An 18,299-nucleotide genomic window follows, 5' to 3' on the forward strand; every position below is an offset into this window, starting at 1 on the left:
CAGGTTGTGTTAGACAGAAGTGAGTCCGACGAGGCAAATAATGGAATTCTTGCTGTAGGTTATGGTTGGATTTGCAATAACAACAGCAACAATAAAGGTCTCAACATATACGCTGTTTCACGAGGCAGGAAATACATTCAGCATTTTTTTTCAATAGCACGTAATTATGTCAATTAATTTATATTCGTGTCAGAACATGTTCCTAGCTACATATATGGGTAGCGTACGCGCAAAGGAGATCTGGGTTTGATTTCCGGTTGGAGCTCATGTAGGTTTAATTCAGATCCCACATTAAGCTGTAGGTTCACGTCTCATACAGCCTCGGGGCTGAAAGGAAGTCTAAATTCCATTCCAATCAATCAACTATATTATCGAGCAATTAACAACCAACTATATGCATTCACAAACTACTCTGGTGCGTGGGGTCCTTGGTTCGATACCGGCTCGCGCCAAGTGAACTTTGTGGTGGACAAACGCCGTGTGCGTGGGTTTCCTCGGGGTTCTCCCGTTTTCTCTCACTTGCTTCATTCCACCATTTCATTCATTTCTCATCATCATCATCATCTTTAGCCTAGCCGACATAACCCTGGGACGTAAAACTCAAAGATTTCATTTTTTTTCCTAGGATTTGGATATTTTTGCTTGGATATACGACACATATATCTATATAATGAAGCACATATATCTAAATGCCCCTGGCGCAAGTGGTGACCAGAGTTCGGTTCCCGGCTCATTCGCTGCTTGAATTTTCATTGATAACTAAGTTTGGAGCCAACTAACAGGAATTTCTTTGTCGACCTCTTCTTTTATAATGCGACTAATGATAGTTAATGATACTTGTGAGAATGTTTATTTATAGACTAATTATTTGATTGAAGTTTTGAAACCGCTATTTCGTGTTTTTATGCAAATCTTCAAGCCTTCAATTAAGTATGACTTCATGACAATAATTCATACAGTCTTCGTTTCAACCCGATGGACAAATAATAGGCTCGGTCTTTTGTCGAATTGAAAATCATCGTCGGCTTGTCTCTAAATGTTTGAATCTCGCTTTCGAGAACTAATTCTTGGTCTCATTCCGATAGTTTCGAAATAAATTGTGCGAAATTAAAAATTTATAAGTAGTATAATATTAGAAGCTGCCCTTTCTATTTCTGCGAGTTGAAGGAAGGCGCATACCAAGCTACTTTAAAAACAGTGGTTCCCAACGTTGTAGGAGGAGGTGTAAAGAGCGAGCAAGAGGGGCGCAACCAAGGGCGCCCATCAGGGGGACAAGGTGTGGCGCTGGCCCCCTCCTAGAGGAACTTGTACTTGGGAATATCGAAAACCCAATAGAATTTTTACATTAGTTACAGCAAAATTTGAAACTATATTTGAAACGTCGCTTATACTGGCCCCCCTTGGAAACCAAAACATGGGCGCCCTTGGGCGCAAGCTACTGTCAAAAATGAACTCTGAGCTTCTTCGTGGCTTAGCGGTTAGCGTACGCGCCTTTGGCATGGGAGACCCGGGTTCGATTCCCGGCGGGAGCTCATGTGGTTCGGATTCCACGTTAATCAGTAGGTCCACGTCTCATATAGTCTCGCTGCTGAACGGGACGTAAAACTCAAACTCAACTCAAAAATGAACTCTGAAATTATTAATAAATCACCACTTCTGAAGATCATTTACAGTTTAACATTATAGCAAACAGTAGTGACTACACTAAGACGGAGGCAAAGAACGCGAGCGGTCCCTGGTGACATCGTCTATCCCGCCACTGCAATCTCAGACATGTTGCATTGTAAGATAGGTCAGCAAGTAATATCTAACTATTGTTTTCGGTATACAAAAAATAGCTACCCCCTAAAAAAATTCTTCTCTAACCCTCTACAGCCCCCCTCCCCCAAGGAAGGAAGTTGCAACGTTGGTGTCGTCAATGCTTCACAGACGATACATGTATAACATTTTCAGGTTGTCATGGGTATGAGGAGGAGATGTGAAGAATGCAGAGCGCTAGATAAACAACATTGAGAACCAGGGCCGTATATACGGGGCTAGGGGGGCGCCCTAAAATTTTTACTGGTCCCCTAAAATTTTCTTCAAGATAGGCTTGCAGATGAGTTATAATATGGTGATTAACTATAATATGGTTGGATCGGGGCCCCTAGACAGTGAAGTTTACACTGCACTGCATAAACCAAGTTGAAAGAAAATAACCTTAGCTACTGCCAATGGGCATACCATGCGTGCAAGCTTATATACTAATGCCATTCTTCATTGACTGATATTGTTTGTTAGACATGCCAAAAATCATATTTAGTTCCAAAACTCAGAGGGGGCAAATGCCCTCCCTTGCCCTCCCCTGCGAGTGCCCATGGTTACGAGCGTTGTCGCGGAACAGACGCCAGGGCTTAAGTTTATAGTTGCCCCTCCATTTTTTTATTTTAAAAAATTAGGAAAATTTACTGGGCTAAGAAATAATGACTTGGGGTTCTTATGTGATATTTAGGTGTGTAACTTTGGCAGTAAAGTTATGTTTAATACGAGAAATCATATGTAGAAGTGGGTACTATTTGGAAGACGCGGAAAGTTTTGATGATTCAGGAGCATTGTAGTCGTATAGGGTGGCGAATCGGTGCGTTGAATGTGATATTTCCGCATGAATTTGACATAATTATATAAGAATAATGAATAGAATCTATTAATTTTTTATGAGAACCACGGATGACTGAATTTAAGTGATAATTGAAGCTTCTATGAGAACCGGTTCCAGTCACTATTCTAGTCTAACTAGTCTGACTGGGTAACCTAACCTAACTTAAACTAACCAAACCTAACCTAAAGTAACTTACTCTAACGTAACCAAACAATGTTTAATGGTTTAGTTGCTTTTTTGTAGGTTGGAAACTGAAGGGGTAACTCTCAACTTAAGCCGACGCGAGGATAGACAGACACGATATACAGACAGTAAATGCTGATCGCGCCCAATGGTAGAAACTTCACAAACTCTGCCTCAATAAGAAAGAACGTGCAAATTGAATGTGAAGGTACGAGAAGTTCGTTGGCTTCGTATTCGGGAGATCTTGGGTTTGATTCCCGCTGCCGACCATTCTGACTGGGGTTTTCCATGGTTTTCCTCAGCCCTACCAGACAAATGCCGGGATGGTACGTACTAAACAGACTCTGACCGACACCTTCCCAAATCCCTTCCATTGTTATTGTTGTTGTTAGATATCCAGTATAAAATGGCCTCTGAGCTGTATTTGGTGATTGTTAAATAAATGAATTGTTAAATAAATAAACAAAATATAAAGGCACACGAGTATCAGTAGCGTACACAGAATTACATCAAAGAAAGAGTTCGAGCTCCCAGGTTTATATCGTTTCAGGTATTTGTTCACATATCCTTAATATAGTAAATATTAATGCATATCTTGCTCAATGGAGCCGCTCCCCTTTGAACGCCACTGCGTTGTATACTTTCTATTATACCCCTCAGAGATTTATATAAATGAAAAATAAAAATCAGCTTACATTGTCCATCCAGTTCCTTACTAAGTTGATGAGGCCGGAACAGAACAAAATCAGATGCATTTGGCATAAGGATCGTCTCTACAAGACAGAAAAGATCGATTCAGTTGCAAAAACATTAGCACTTCACATGCATTAAATTGGAGAGTTATTTACCAACCAAAATGGCGATCACTATATCAATAAGCAGGATATGACGTAAGTTCAGTTATACTGTGCCGTGAGCAACCTGTGTGTAAGCATCGGTGGTTCAGTGGTAGAATGCTCGCCTGCCACGCGGGCGGCCCGGGTTCGATTCCCGGCCGATGCATGAAATTTTTTTATAAACATTGTTACCTATTATCTTTTTACGTATTTGTTCTTTTTATTTTTCTAATATTTCAATAGTGAGTTTACAACATCTATAAATTATGTCTCTGATTTCTTGACACACGTCAGCTCTTTCAAATTTGTTAGTAAACTTGAGTCGTCTTTGATAGTGCTATGCATATTACAGCTAATGATATTTTTCGTGAGAATATATCTGAACCAGTAAAGCTCCGCTTCTCTAATAAATCGAATTCCTTCAATGAATACGAAACAATATATCACGCAGATCAAATACGCTCTCAAATATAGGCAAATACTTTCATCTCGTATAGGGCTTCCAGATTTTCAGACTAAAAAGTCGTGTCAGCATGGGCGCCTGCAACGGGGGGCAAGAGGGGCAATTACTCCATTTGATTTTGGAAAGGCATTTGGTTCTTTAAAATACATGTGAAAGCCTGTTATATTCTTTTTACTCACCCACTATTATATTTAATAAACAGGGTGGGCCAAAAGACACGAAGTTGTTATAACTGTGAATAATTTTTTAATTTATAATTAGTTTCCATTGATATTTCACAGACCAAGGGTGATTACACTTATGTGTGAAATATAATTTCAGGTAGGTGTCCACTGATGTGGGGCTCACAAATATGAGCCCTGTGTAACACACATGATCGCTCAACAGTGATGTGTGAAGTATTGAATGAAGCGACGGATCATGGATTCCCAAGGCCCGGTCTTGACATTAAAATGATGGTGATATGCTTGTTGTGTGAGAATTGACCATTAGTTTTCGAAGCAAAACTGCACAATTTTGATTCGATCGTTGAACGGTGCTGAATTTTTCCATGGTCAATCTTCTGTTCTTCCTCTGTCAGAATCTGAAACAAAAGAAATAGAGAAAGAATAATTAATCACCAAACAAATTATCACGAATTGGATACTTAAAGCAATACTTATCATGAATTTACTATAAACTTTCAAGAACATATAAATAATTGATTAAATTATTTTTATTTTAAAAAATCGGGGGCCTAGCCCCTCTGTCCTCGGACTAGATACGCCACTAGACTATTCCTATTAGTTGAGTATCAATAACTAATAAAAAAAGGTACTTTTTAATGTCGTACGAATGGTATTAACTTCGTCTTGGAGAAAAACCAGGACCTTCGGAGTTTTGAACGATGTTGGGGCGGGGAGGGATAAACTATGTAAACTATGTCGCGACTAAACTGGACGTCTGGAAGCCTGAACCTAGTCGGACCCTCCTTAATAGGATAAATACGCGTCACACATAGTGTTTCTTTAAGACATACTACTTGCAGAACTTTATCCCCCTTTTCCTAGAGCTAAGGTAAACTAAGTTGCGATTACATTTGATTCTTGTGAAGGGCACGTCCTTTAACGGATAGTATCCCAGTGCATCCTTCTGCCTTTCTTACATTTGGATTTTGCACCCTTCCACCGAACCAGTGCAGAATTTACATATAAGCTAAAGAAACCATATCTTGGGATCCGATTCTCTTGGGAACCTCCAAAAAATTTAAAGGAAAAATTGATGTACGTTTAGAAAGTATAAGAAAAGCAAATAAAATTATACCTACATATAGCAACAGTGTTGTATGTTGTGTATGCTCCTATGATATAAGAAATGGGTCTCCTCCTGCTAGTCTGCTACCAAAAAGTCACTAATTTGTTCATTTCTATACATAGAGTGCCAACGTTCTGCATGAACTAATATTTTAGTTGCGTGGCAATCTAGCATTCAGCTGCAGACTATTTTTTCACTGACAAAGAACAGCTGGATTTTTATGAAGTGTCTCATTACCTTCAATAGATTATGGACTCATCAAAACTAAATCCGGATAAAACTTTGCCCTGGATGAAACTTTCTGGAAGAAAACCTAGTGGCGCAAGATGGTTTTGAAACAAAGTACCATACTACACAAGCTAAATAATTGTCCTATTTGTAAGGTTTTCCTCTTGCCTTTCTTGATATGAATTACCCAATCTTTCAACAAATGCAAAATTACGAATTTCGCAGTTAATGCATTCAATTCTATCTTAATTATAAAACAAAACATTTGAAAGAAGAGTATTTATTGTTCCACAGGATGTTTGTAAAATAGGTTACTGTGCGCTATGAATGGATGCTTCTATGTAACTTATGTAAGGCTTGTAAACCAAATTGCATATATTTGCATATGACAACGGCGTTTGACTCGTGAACTTTGCAACATCCAAAATGCTCATCGTGAAGAGCAAAAAATTCCCACATCACGGCATTCATACATATACTTGGTCCTCAGCAGATAATATATATATATATATATATATATATATAATCAAATTGATTATGTTTTTGTAGGTAGAAGAAGACAGTCTAGCATAATTGATACTCAGTCGTTTAAAAGAGTTCACTTGATACTGATCACTACTTACAAGAGACGTCACCCAATTGTCCGGCTCCGATTTCAATGAATTTTTTCTAGCTGATAGAGGACATATATGTATTATTTGTAATGACAGAAATTTTTGCCATGGTGCATGTTTTCTATTTTTTTTTTTTTTAATAATTTTTAAGAGTTGTGATGTGGTTATTAGAGATTATTGCAGAAGTCCCTTACTAACCTTTGCAAACGGAACGTTAAAGAAAGAACAACCATTTAGATACATATAAGGCCTAGGGGAAAGTTGTATGGTAGGTATGACCTTTACAGCAGCCATCTTGAAATCTGCCATTTTGAATTAAGGTCAGGTTTTTTAAATGGCGATAGGGTAATATGATACACAATTTCCGGCTAGAATTTAATCAGGAAGACAATGGTGGAGCTAGTTTTGAGATACACCCTGTTGGACAAAAGTTACAGGCATTTAATTGTTCACTTACTACGTGCGATTACCTCCGCTTCTAACAAGCGTATTAATGATAATAAGTGGATAAAAGCTTCGGTAATACATGTTACGCCTAGAGGGAAGTGATACGGTAAGGGTATCCTTGACGGCAGTCATCTTGAAATACACCCTTTTGAATTAAAGTGAAGTTTGAAAAATGAAAACCTCAGCATGTGACACTTAATTTTAATAGCAAATTTTCCCAAAAAGCCAATGGTATGCTTATTTTTGTTCTATAGTTAACCAGTATGTATTTAGGACTGCTTTTAATGTGCACCAAACTTTCATTATTCGATCTTTCGAATTGGCAACACTCCTAATTTTCACCGCATGTTTTAAGATTCCAACTGGCACTTTGCAATTGTTACCATGGCTCATGTTTTCTAAATTTATTACATTTTTTAAGAGTAACGATTTGTCGGTTCGTGAATAGTGTTGGGAAAAGCATCCAGCAATCTTTCTGAATTTTGAAGACTTGCAATCTAATTATTTCTTTTAAACGAGAATACATGGAGAACCTATGGACCTATGTGACGTAAAGAAATACAAATGAAATTATAACAAACTGGTGTTATACGAACACAAAATTATCAGGAAATGTAGTCTGCATGTTGCGCAAACCACAAACAATAAAATATTTTTAATAAATACAACTTTAAAAGAACAGCAGCAATGATAGAAAATATCAAAGAGGCATAATATGACTGTTCCCAAAACATTACACAACAATCATATTTCGTTTTTCTTTTTGAAGTGAATTTTCATTTGATTTTTCGTCTCATCTCCTATACAAGCTACGTCTTCGGTATTACCTGAATGCAAAGTTGGAGTTGTTTCGTTATGCGATGATTCATGTCAGTACACGAGTTTTAGAAGCGCAGGTATAGGAAATAAATTATTACATGAATAGTTTTCAAAATTCAGAAAGATTGCAGGATGCTTATCCCAACACTATTCATGAACTGACAAATCGCTACTCTTAAAAAATGTAATAAATTTAGAAAACATGAGCCATGGTAACAATTACAAAGTGCCAGTTGGAATCTTAAAACATGCGGTGAAAATTAGGAGTGTTGCCAATTTGAAAGATAGAATAATGAAAGTTTGGTGCACATTAAAAGCAGTTCTAAATACATACTGGTTAACTATAGAACAAAAATAAGCATACCATTGGCTTATTGGGAAAATTTGCTATTAAAATTAAGTGTCACATGCTGAGGTTTTCATTTTTCAAACTTCACTTTAATTCAAAAGGGCGTATTTCAAGATGGCTGCCGTCAAGGATACCCTTACCGTATCACTTCCCTCTAGGCATAACATGTATTACCGAAGCTTTTATCCACTTATTATCATTAATACGCGGGTTAGAAGCGGAGGTAAGGGACTTTCGCATGTAGTAAGTGAACAATTAAATGCCTGTAACTTTTCCCCAAATGGGTGTATCTCAAAACTAGCTCCACCATTGTCTTCCTGATTAAATTCTAGGCGGAAAGTATGTATCATATTACCCTATCGCCATTTAAAAAACCTGACCTTAATTCAAAATGGCAGATTTCAAGATGGCTGCTGTAAAGGTCATACCTACCATACAACTTTCCCCTAAGTCTTATATGTATCTACATGGTTGTTCTTTCATTAACGCTCTGTTTACAAAGGTTAGTAAGGGACTTCTGCAATAATCTCTAATACCCACATCACAACTCTTAAAAATTATATATATATATATATATATATATATATATATATATATATATATATATATATATATATATATATATATATAAAATAGAAAACATGCACCATGGCAAAAATTTCTGTCATCACAAATAATACATATATGTCCTCTATCAGCTAGAAAAGTTTCATTGAAATCGGAGCCGGACAATTGGGTGATGTCCCTTGTTAGTAAGAGATTAGCGTTAAATAAAAGAAATATTCAACATTTGAAAACGAGAGCCAGGCGAGAGGAGGGAATAATAGATTGAAATGTCAAATTGATTCTCGGTTTTAGAAGGTTCAGAATGCACTAGTATTGAGGATACTTGGGTTAAAATTAGGGATAGCATTAAAATTTCAGCAAAAGAAAATTGGGCCACGCGGAAATACATAGGAAGAAACCATGGTTCGACTAAGAGTGCACTAACTAGCAGAGAAGATAAAACAGGCAATCCGAACAATATAACTACACAGAATTTCGTTAACATCAGAAAAACATATTAAATGCAATCGAAGATCACGCCAAATATGTACTAGACGACGCAATTCGATCTCTCCAGACAGAAGAACATAATAAAGATGCAATTAATCGTGGCATGAGTTGATGAGTAGGGTTAACGCGGGGAGCTGTATAAGTGATGGCTGTGTAAACGAGAGCTGCAGAGAGTCTGAAGGTCGAGTTATCGACGTACACAATGAGAGTGACCAATGGTGGAAATCTGTGGCAGACAACGAATGATGAACGCACGATTACTAACTGTCGAATTTTGGAATTTCAAGGAACTCAGCAACCGCCTGGAGAAATCGAATTACGTAATGTAGTTCACACTTGGTGGGCGCTTTGATTGCATTCGATGTTTTCAGGCTCTGTACTTCACAATAATTGAACGACATAATTTATCTTTCGGTGTGGAGTATAGATGCCCAGTAAATAAACCAATAGTGGAAGTCTGTAGCGGCAGACAACGAATGATGAACGCACAATTTCTGGTTATCTAATTTTGGAATTTCAAGGAATTCAGCAGCCGCCTAAAGAAATCACATTACATAATGTAGTTCACACTTGGTGGGCGCTTTGATTGCATTCGATATGTTTCCAGACGCTCTACTTCATAATGCTTGAACGACATAATTTATCTTTTTGTGTAGGATATAGGCGATGTCCAGTGAACAGTTTGACTTGTCCCCGTTTCGTCACCTGACTTGATTCCCCTCTGATGGCTTAATAGAGGCTGAAAGTAAATAGCCTTCGTGGCACAATGCGGTATTGATCTAAGGTACTAATATTCTCAAATCATGAGAAATATCACAATAAACTCTTAGAAAGGATATATAAAGACTTAATTCTGACGTGTTGATATTTGTTATTTAGTACCATGCTGGGGGGCGCGGTGGCTCAGTGGTAGAGCGTTCACCTCTGGTGCTTGGGGTCCCGGGTTCGATCCCAGCCCCCGCCAAGTGAACTTTGTGGTGGACAAACACCGTGCTCGTGGGTTTTCTCGGGGTTCTCCCGTTTCCTCCCACTTTCTTCATTCCACCATTTCACTCATCTCTCATAATCACCGTCTCCTTTAGCCTCACCGGCATAACCGTGGGACGTAAAACTCAAAGATTTCATTTTTAGTACCATGCTCTTTAACTTCAAGAATAATAAAAAACTTATGTCAGGAGTGGGATTCGAACCCACGCCCGGAAGACCGGACTGCGACCTGAACGCAGCGCCTTAGACCGCTCGGCCATCCTGACTTACGCTGAAAGCCTGTGTTTTTGTGTCTTTCTTGATTGTTAACACGTTAGCCGCCAAGCCAAATTTTGGGGGTATTTTGGACCACACTATTTGTGCATCAGAATTATGCACATTTTAGTGGAAAGTTTTAGTTTTGCTTCACAGAGAGAAAATTGGGCTGACACCCAAAGTAAGTAAACTCAGGAAATCCGAAAAATAACTTCTGATTTCATTATTAGGATTACTGTTAATACGCCAGTATGTCCGTTACTCCACATGGTAACTTGAACAAAACCAGATTTTAGAATATTTTTGCAGTATATAGCTAGAGCGATTAATGAGTTAATGGGTAGCTAAAGCCAAGTTCCTTAATGGAGTAAATCCGTTAGGCACGGGTAACGGTGGCCATTCTTATCCCGTTTAAAATGCATAACACTTCCTAGCCTCTATGCAACCTGCTCAGTAGCAAAGAAATGTTGGTTGCCGGTAATACAAGGATAAGTAGCTTTTCTTATTACAATTATCTCGGTCAGATTCATTAATGGAGTCAATCCGTTAATATCTGAATGGGTGACAGTGGCTATTCATATCTCGTTTAAAATTCATAATATTCTCCACCTTCTATGCAACCTGCACAGTAGCAAAGAAACGTTGGTTGCCTATAACAGAAGGATAATTAGCTTTTCTCATGGGAATTATCTCAATTGAGTTCGATAATGGGGTCAATCGGTTAGTATCTTAACGGGCAACGGTGACTGTCCATATTCCGTTTAAAATCCATAATATTCCGCACCTTCACTGCAACCTGCACAGTAGCAAAGGAATATCAGTTGCCCACAATATAATGATAAGCACCTTTTCTTATTGTAATTATCTCAACCGTGTTCGTTAATGGAGTGAATCCGTTAACATCTTAACGGGTAATGGTGATTTTCAACGGTGGTTCTCCGTATTTCGTACAAGGATAAGTAAGTTTCGGGTAGTCCTTCTCAGATTTTTTTTTTATCAGAGTAAATTTCTTCTCTTATCTAGATGTGATAGAGATGAATGGAATTAGTAGGGAAGTTTGACAAGTATGTACTCCCGACATAATGTAATGTAAAGTATGTTTATGAGAAATACTGCTGAAGGATCTACATACAGAAGACGATTACAACAGGCTATAGGTCTCCTGTTACGAAACTCAACATAAAATTAATATGGTGTTAACATTTTTTAAAAGGAAAAGCTCCAAAGAATATGGGATTTGACAGGGGTGCCCACAAGGGGGGGCTATGACGCAAACTGCGTCATTGAAATATTTGGGGGGGTTAAAATCTATATAAATATGTTTGATGAGGGGGGTAAAATTAATCGAAAAGAAGATTTTTTCATGGAAGAACACCTACGGATAGACAATTGGGGGGGGGGGCGTCACAGACATAAGGGGGGGTGGGCACCATTTAAATAAATTGAAGGAAAAAGTCAAGGTGATTTAAAGTGAGGTAGTTTGTCTCACATATAGAACAAGAGAAGAGATAACAGATTAGGTGACTTTTTTTCGGTGTCTCGAAAGTATTATTAGATTACCATATATTTAGGAACGAATCTAATATAATTAGTATGTTAGTGCATGTTATTATTAAAGATACGAAGCGTGAACGTAAAATGCAAATGAAGGAGTAGAGCAAGCTAGAGATGGTCAGAACCGGTTCCTGGCGGAATCGGTTTTCGGCTCTGAACGGATCTGGTTCCGGAACCGGCTTTTCGAATCCAGGTCCGAAACCGGCTCTGCGGATCCAGGTCAGGAACCGGTTCCCAAGATCCGGTTCTTGAACCGAGTTTTCCGATTTAGATCTGGAACCGGTCCCAGAACTTTGGGTCCATCCCTGCGCTACATCCGAGCTGTTGGTAGGCTGTGAACAATGCTAGATGAAATAGTGGAAGCAACAGGCAGGCTCCCAGGCGGCGGCCGCTTGTCTCATTTGCCTAAACAAACTGTGTAACTAGCGAACTCATTGACTAAACAGGCAAACTCGCAAACTCATTTGGCTAAACACCCACTGGTGGTCCAAAAATTTTTCTGGGGGGGGGCACAAGTGGGTCTGGGCGGGGAGGGCACAAGCGCGTGGTCCCCTTTGCAGTGTTTTGAAGATGAGTTTTGTACCTGCTTTACGAATCTGGGGGCTCCCGGATCAAGGTATGGAACCGGATCCTAAGATCCGGTTCTGGAACCGGTTCCGGAACCAGTTCTGAAAACCGGATCTACAAATACCGAAACTTTGTGGCCCTCCCTACAAGAAACCCATAGACAAAGGTCATGTGAGTCATTGAATAGCGTTCGTATACATCCTATATTTAACGAGATTGTGTCCGGCGTCGCAACGAAATTTTTCAGCAAAATTGTTCCGTAATTTGTGGATTTATTTCTAACGTTCTCATTCCTTTTAAAGCATAGTCTGGCGGTTAGAGCGTTGGACTTACACGTCCACGTGGTCCCAGTTTCGATTTTCGAACGATGCTTCTCAATTTTCGGCATCCACCCAACGTAGTGAGGCAAACTGAGGAGTCACGTGAATGAAAGACATGACGGCCACTAGGTCTAGAAAGCTTTTGGTACACGTGTTAGAGAGAGGCGACACAGCGCGTTGATCACGTGTTCCTTGCTAGGGTGGAATTAGTTCAGCTGGTCGCTAACAGATGGCGTTGGAGAATCTCAGGCCCATCAGGGCTCTCATGCCAGTGATTAGTTTTAGTTAGTATTCTTAAATTTAAAACATATATAATTGCCAAGAACAGTGGCGGATCTAGCCAGGTGCCAGGAGGGCTTAGGCTCTCCAGTTTTGAGTTTCAAAAATAAGTTATTATTTATAATATTTTGAAGTTTATAGTAAACTCATGGTGTACTTATCATAGTCTGGGTTCTGGCTGCCCGCTCTTTTACTTTCTAGATCTGTCACTAGCTAAGAAATCGATTTCTTGTCATAAAAAATGTCAGAATTATCTTCGTATAGTGCTGCCAAAATGTCTTGAGCCGTAGCAAAAATACGAACTAAAGCTCACACCCACGTGTTGAGCCAATAAGGGTTCAGTTGTTGCTAAGCGATAGAGCCTTGCAGCCATCTACGCTAAAGGGAGTCGAATTCCTTCAGCTCATAGCAGCGCTGGGAACGGATGACTAGATGTCAAGTCAATGTGGTGTATCTATAGTATCATTACGTTGCGAGAACAGTGCCATTAGCAGATGCGGTAATAACTAAGCACCGCAGACTTGATATGAGACTGATCTGCTATCAAACAAATTATTATTATTATTATTATTATTATTATTATTATTAGTAGTAGTAGTAGTAGTAGTAGTAGTAGTAGTAGTAGTAGTAGTAGTAGTAGTAGTAGTATGTACACTCATGTCCAAAATTATTGTCGCATGTTTATAAATATGTTGTTGTAGGAATATAATTTCATAATGAATTCGCCCAGTATTTGTTATACTAGGTAATGTTAGTATGTGTATAATCGGCAAAGACATGTATGTGGCAAATTTCAGTTCAAAAGAGCAGTAAATAAGAACAATAAAACGAAAATAAAACTTTCTTGTTCATTTAGCAACATTTTGTTTTACTCATTCTAATTTTCATATTTATGATTATTTTCCTATGAAATTTACCACAAATATACATTTCCCGATTATACGCATAGTGTCAGTATTAAAAGTACCCTACAAAATCATTATCAAATTATAATTTTACAAGAAGACACTTATAGATATGCGACAATCACTTTGGACATGAGTATACCTTCAAAATGCCTGAGAGAAAGTATGTTTTCACAGAAAGCTAAGGACTGTGATGGAAAGATATTCCGTACGTATTAACCAAACAAAAAGTTTTTAAAAAATGAACTTTATCATTGAGAAGTTGAGCAGGGCTAAGAAAAAGAGTCATCAAATGTATGTTATCGAGTTACTGAAAGATGGCCTCTGACAGATAGTTGCACATGTTGTAAACAGAACGAGGAGGAGGATTGTTCGCCAATCACAGCAGTATTCCTTCACGCTATTGCTAGGCAACGATGGTCACTGACCACGCTGTTGCCGGTAGTTGAAACGACTTGTTAAATGTCGTAAGTTTGTTGCCAGAGCTGCTGTCTCTGTTGTGGAGCCTCTGGCAACAGCGCCTCCAATACTCCACGTGCTCTACCCAACTGTCAGAAGCCATCTTTCCTTGCGCACACAATAGTTGTTTGAAGTTCTTGTATTTTGTAATCCAGAAATATAACAAGATTCCTTTCTTTAAAAAAAAAAAATAACGAAAAGAGGAATTTCATATCTTGGACACCCCTCCCAAAAAAAAGTTTGGTTGGGAACCGCAAGATCTGTATATATTTGCATGGATATCTGACAACGTAATACACATACGTGAATGTGCTCCATCAAAGTTATACAGAAATCGTTACCACTGATCGTAAGCAACACTAGTTCACTTAAGAGTCTTCATCCCGGCGAAATTAAAATACCGCTAATTTTACAGTAATTATGTGATATCTTCAAATAGATAAAAGATAATCGAAATGTGGAACAATAGCTCGATAAACAATATTAGTTTACATGAGATACCGTTATCACGACTCACTTATCTGCTTTCGATTTGGAGCCATTTTGAAAATCGGCATTTATTTTCGCGTTTCTAAACAGCTGAAAACGGAAAGCCGCTAGGTGACTTGTGATAACGGTACCTCACGCAAAATAATATTGTCTAGGGCGCTCTTGTTCCATATTTCAGTTATCTTTTATCTATTTGAAGATATCACATAGTTACTGTAAAATTAGCGGTATTTTAATTTCGCCGGGATGAAGACTTTTAAGTCGTAGATTTCAGACTGTTTTAGTGCTACACAATTCATGGTAAGAAAACAATAAATTGATAAAGTGGTTGTACAAACTCAGTAAACAACATTTATCAATATTTAAAGATACGTACCGGTAAGTCATTACACAATGTAATAAATATAGTTTATATGTTGTTATATCAACACCTTTCGTGGACCTGTCTGTCATGCCGTGAGGGAAAGCGGGACAACGGCCCCAGCACCGAAGTAAGGGGCACAAAATTCGGGAAGAAAAAAAGAAATGAAATATATAATAAGATGGAAGGGAAAAGTAATAAAAAGTGCTCAAAATCAAGGAAAAGCATAGCTTATTTTTGATTTATTATTATTATTATTATTATTATTATTATTATTATTATTATTATTATTATTATTATTATTATTATTATTATTACGCTTCTCGCCAACCATGATGGCGTTTCGCGGCTGGTCTGTCGACCTTACTTATATCTACAGAGGCACCGTCGTATACTCTCGCCTTGGGCGCTGATTTTCCACGCCAAGGCACTGCCTGTCTGACGCAGAGGGATTCTGACTATTTCTAGAAGACATAGATTCGGTGTGTAAATTGAGAAAACGAGAAAAGAGAAGCTTTCTTGAGAATCGAGACGAGACGAACGTTCTTCAAAAGTATCGAGACGAGGTGAAACATTTACTTCTCGTCTCGTGAGCAACACCAAGGGACCCACATAGCACACTACGTCCCTGGAATGTCCCATTTTGATCCCAATCATCCCATTCGGTTCACGGGATTATCGGGACAATGAGAAGATATTCCATGGACGTCCTGCATGGGACGTCCTGAAGGATTCCCATGTAGGGTGTCCACGGGACGTCCCAGATGGGACAGGAGGTCCGAGGGAAAACAAATAGACATCCCTTCGTGGTCCCGTTGAATATCCCGTAACCCGGGATATTAGCGGACATCTGGATCTCCCGCGAATATCCTGTGGATGTCCCGGGAGCACATTCGGATATCCCGGGATGTCCCGTCGTCCGTTGCGGGCTCAGTCTCGGACATCCCGTGGACGTACTTGTGCTATGTGGGGGGGGGAGTATCAGGCAAAAAGGAAGTGCAGGGACGAATAGAGGAAGAAAAAAGAATGCAATTAAAAGAAAAAAGAAATTAAAAATAGTTGTGTTTGGGAACGAATTGTATCCTGAGCGACATGAAAGAATCATGTAGCGGAAGGAAAAAGTGGGAGTCTGAAGAACCTACGGTAACTGAGCACCGTAATGCATGCAAGCTTCTCAGTGATGGTTGGATTCCTATGATGATGCTTATCTATTCAAAGGTAGTGTCTACCTCATTTACTTAGGGTGACTAGCAAGGGCGCCCATGTTGTGGTTTCCAAGGGGGGAGCAAGCGACGTTTCAAATATAGTTTCAAATTTTGCTGTAACTAATGTAAAAATTCTATTGGGTTTTCAATATTCCCAAATATAATTTCCTCTTAGGGGGGCGAGCGCCCTACCTTTCCCCCCCTGATGGGCGCCCTTGGTGACTAGGCAAGATCTCTAAACCAATTAAGGGCGGGGTAATTAATTGTTTCAAACTAAACACAACAACACACTGAACAAGACCATGTGATAAAAGATATATACTATACTTCTGTATAAAAACAGAACAACGTAACAGTTTCGACACACTAACTCTGTCTTCATCAGATTTCCACTGCTTTAGAACAGTGGTTCTCAAACTTCCCGATAACGCAGACCGTTCATTCGGAGTGATCTGCGGACCCCCTTGCAATATTATCTGAAATTTCACATCGTATTAAAAATATACTAAATAGAATTACCACTGACAAGAAAAAGATCAAGAAAAATAATGAAATAAGTAATTTATTATAAAGATACATGGCTGTTTCCTAGTGAACGAAATTTCAATTCAAAATACAGTAACCTTCAAGACTTAAAATCAGTCTTTTTGCCTTTTAAAAAAATCCACTTGATTCAACAATATTCTCAAATGTGGAGTCACTAATGTAAGGTATGATTTTTTTTTTTTTTTTTTTTTCATAATTGTATTGAAATCTGGAATAAGTTTTGTAACTATCAATCTTAGGTCCGATTCTACATTAAGACAATTTCGCTTTAAAGTTTTAATACTACAAAGAGAAGAAAAGGTTTGGTCACATAAGTAAGTGGTAGGGAAAGGCATCAAATGTTACAATGCCTTTTTAGACAACTCTTCATACTCACAACCCACACGCAACCAAAAGCTACAAAGTTCATTTTCTTTGAAAATGTTTTTCCGTGAAGTATCGCAGTTCCAACAGCTGTTCTTCTTCTGTGTTAGAGAGATTCATACCTTGTATGTCATGGGTTTCTACTAGGGGTGTTCGGAATTCGATTTCGTATTCCGGAATTCGGAATTCATCTAATTCCGGAATGTTCCGAAATTCCGGAACGTCTTGAAACTGTGTTCCGATTCCGGAATTGGAATTTCCGTTCCGAAAAATTCCGGAATTCCGGAATTAGGAACAGCCCTAGTTTCTACATTAGTGAAAGGATTTTCAATCCAACCATTACCAGGTTATGGGAAGGGAAATATTCTCGAAACCTTGCAGCTTATACTTTAAAGCGTCCTAAAAGTGTTTTGAGGATTTCAGCAGAGTTTTTCACCTGAAGAATTAATGAAATCCTTGAGCACAGGAAATGATGAATAGTTATTGTTTTGTATTCGTAATCTTAAAAAAATACTTCTTGCATAACAGCTGTGAGTTCCATTTTATTACAACACATTTCAATTTCTAGGTGTCGCGGACCCCCTGGCTAGGTCCTGCGTACCCCCAGGGGTCCGCGGACCCCACTTTGAGAACTACTGCTCTAGAAGTCTGGACTCATGTATATATTTCTCATCAGTGAGGAAAATATGGTCTGGATATTAAACAATAGGTACGAAACTGTAAATTATAAGCTCACTAGCTCAATTATCAATCGCACATGAAATTACCGTACGAACAAGGTAACTACTGCACAATTTCCATCTCTGGCTCTTCCTTCAAAGTGAATAAATTTAGAATCTCGTTACTGACGTGGCAACACTGCAGATAAATCGATTTATGCTAATCAGCCGTTAGGTGTTCCACTGCGAGAAGAAAAGGTGGGTAGAAACTTCAATGCATTCCACGTTGACCCTTCTCCTCTTCCAACTCCAACCCTGCAGGGAAGTGCTTTGTTACCTTCGACATTTGTGGAAATACAAACAGGAAGAGGGCAATTAATCCCGCAACGACGCATGTCGCAGTTTCTTCAGGACTTCTTTTTTA

At 38.7% G+C, this 18,299-nt stretch overlaps 1 protein-coding gene and 2 non-coding genes across 5 annotated transcripts in view; 2 read left to right on the top strand and 1 right to left on the bottom strand.

The window, feature by feature from the left end:
• Nucleotides 1–18,299, top strand: part of LOC145685712 (serine/threonine-protein kinase 33-like) — a 161,088-nt gene that overhangs the window by 63,621 nt on the left and 79,168 nt on the right. The window lies entirely within an intron of this gene.
• On the top strand, nt 3,753–3,823 carry TRNAG-GCC (transfer RNA glycine (anticodon GCC)). The gene has a single exon. It is a non-coding gene; the product is annotated as a tRNA-Gly (tRNA).
• TRNAL-CAG (transfer RNA leucine (anticodon CAG)) lies at nt 10,096–10,179 on the bottom strand. The gene has a single exon. It is a non-coding gene; the product is annotated as a tRNA-Leu (tRNA).

This window comes from Thermobia domestica, chromosome 5 (assembly GCF_964235325.1).
Source record: "Thermobia domestica chromosome 5, izTheDome1.hap1.1, whole genome shotgun sequence".
Lineage (NCBI taxonomy): Eukaryota > Metazoa > Arthropoda > Insecta > Zygentoma > Lepismatidae > Thermobia > Thermobia domestica.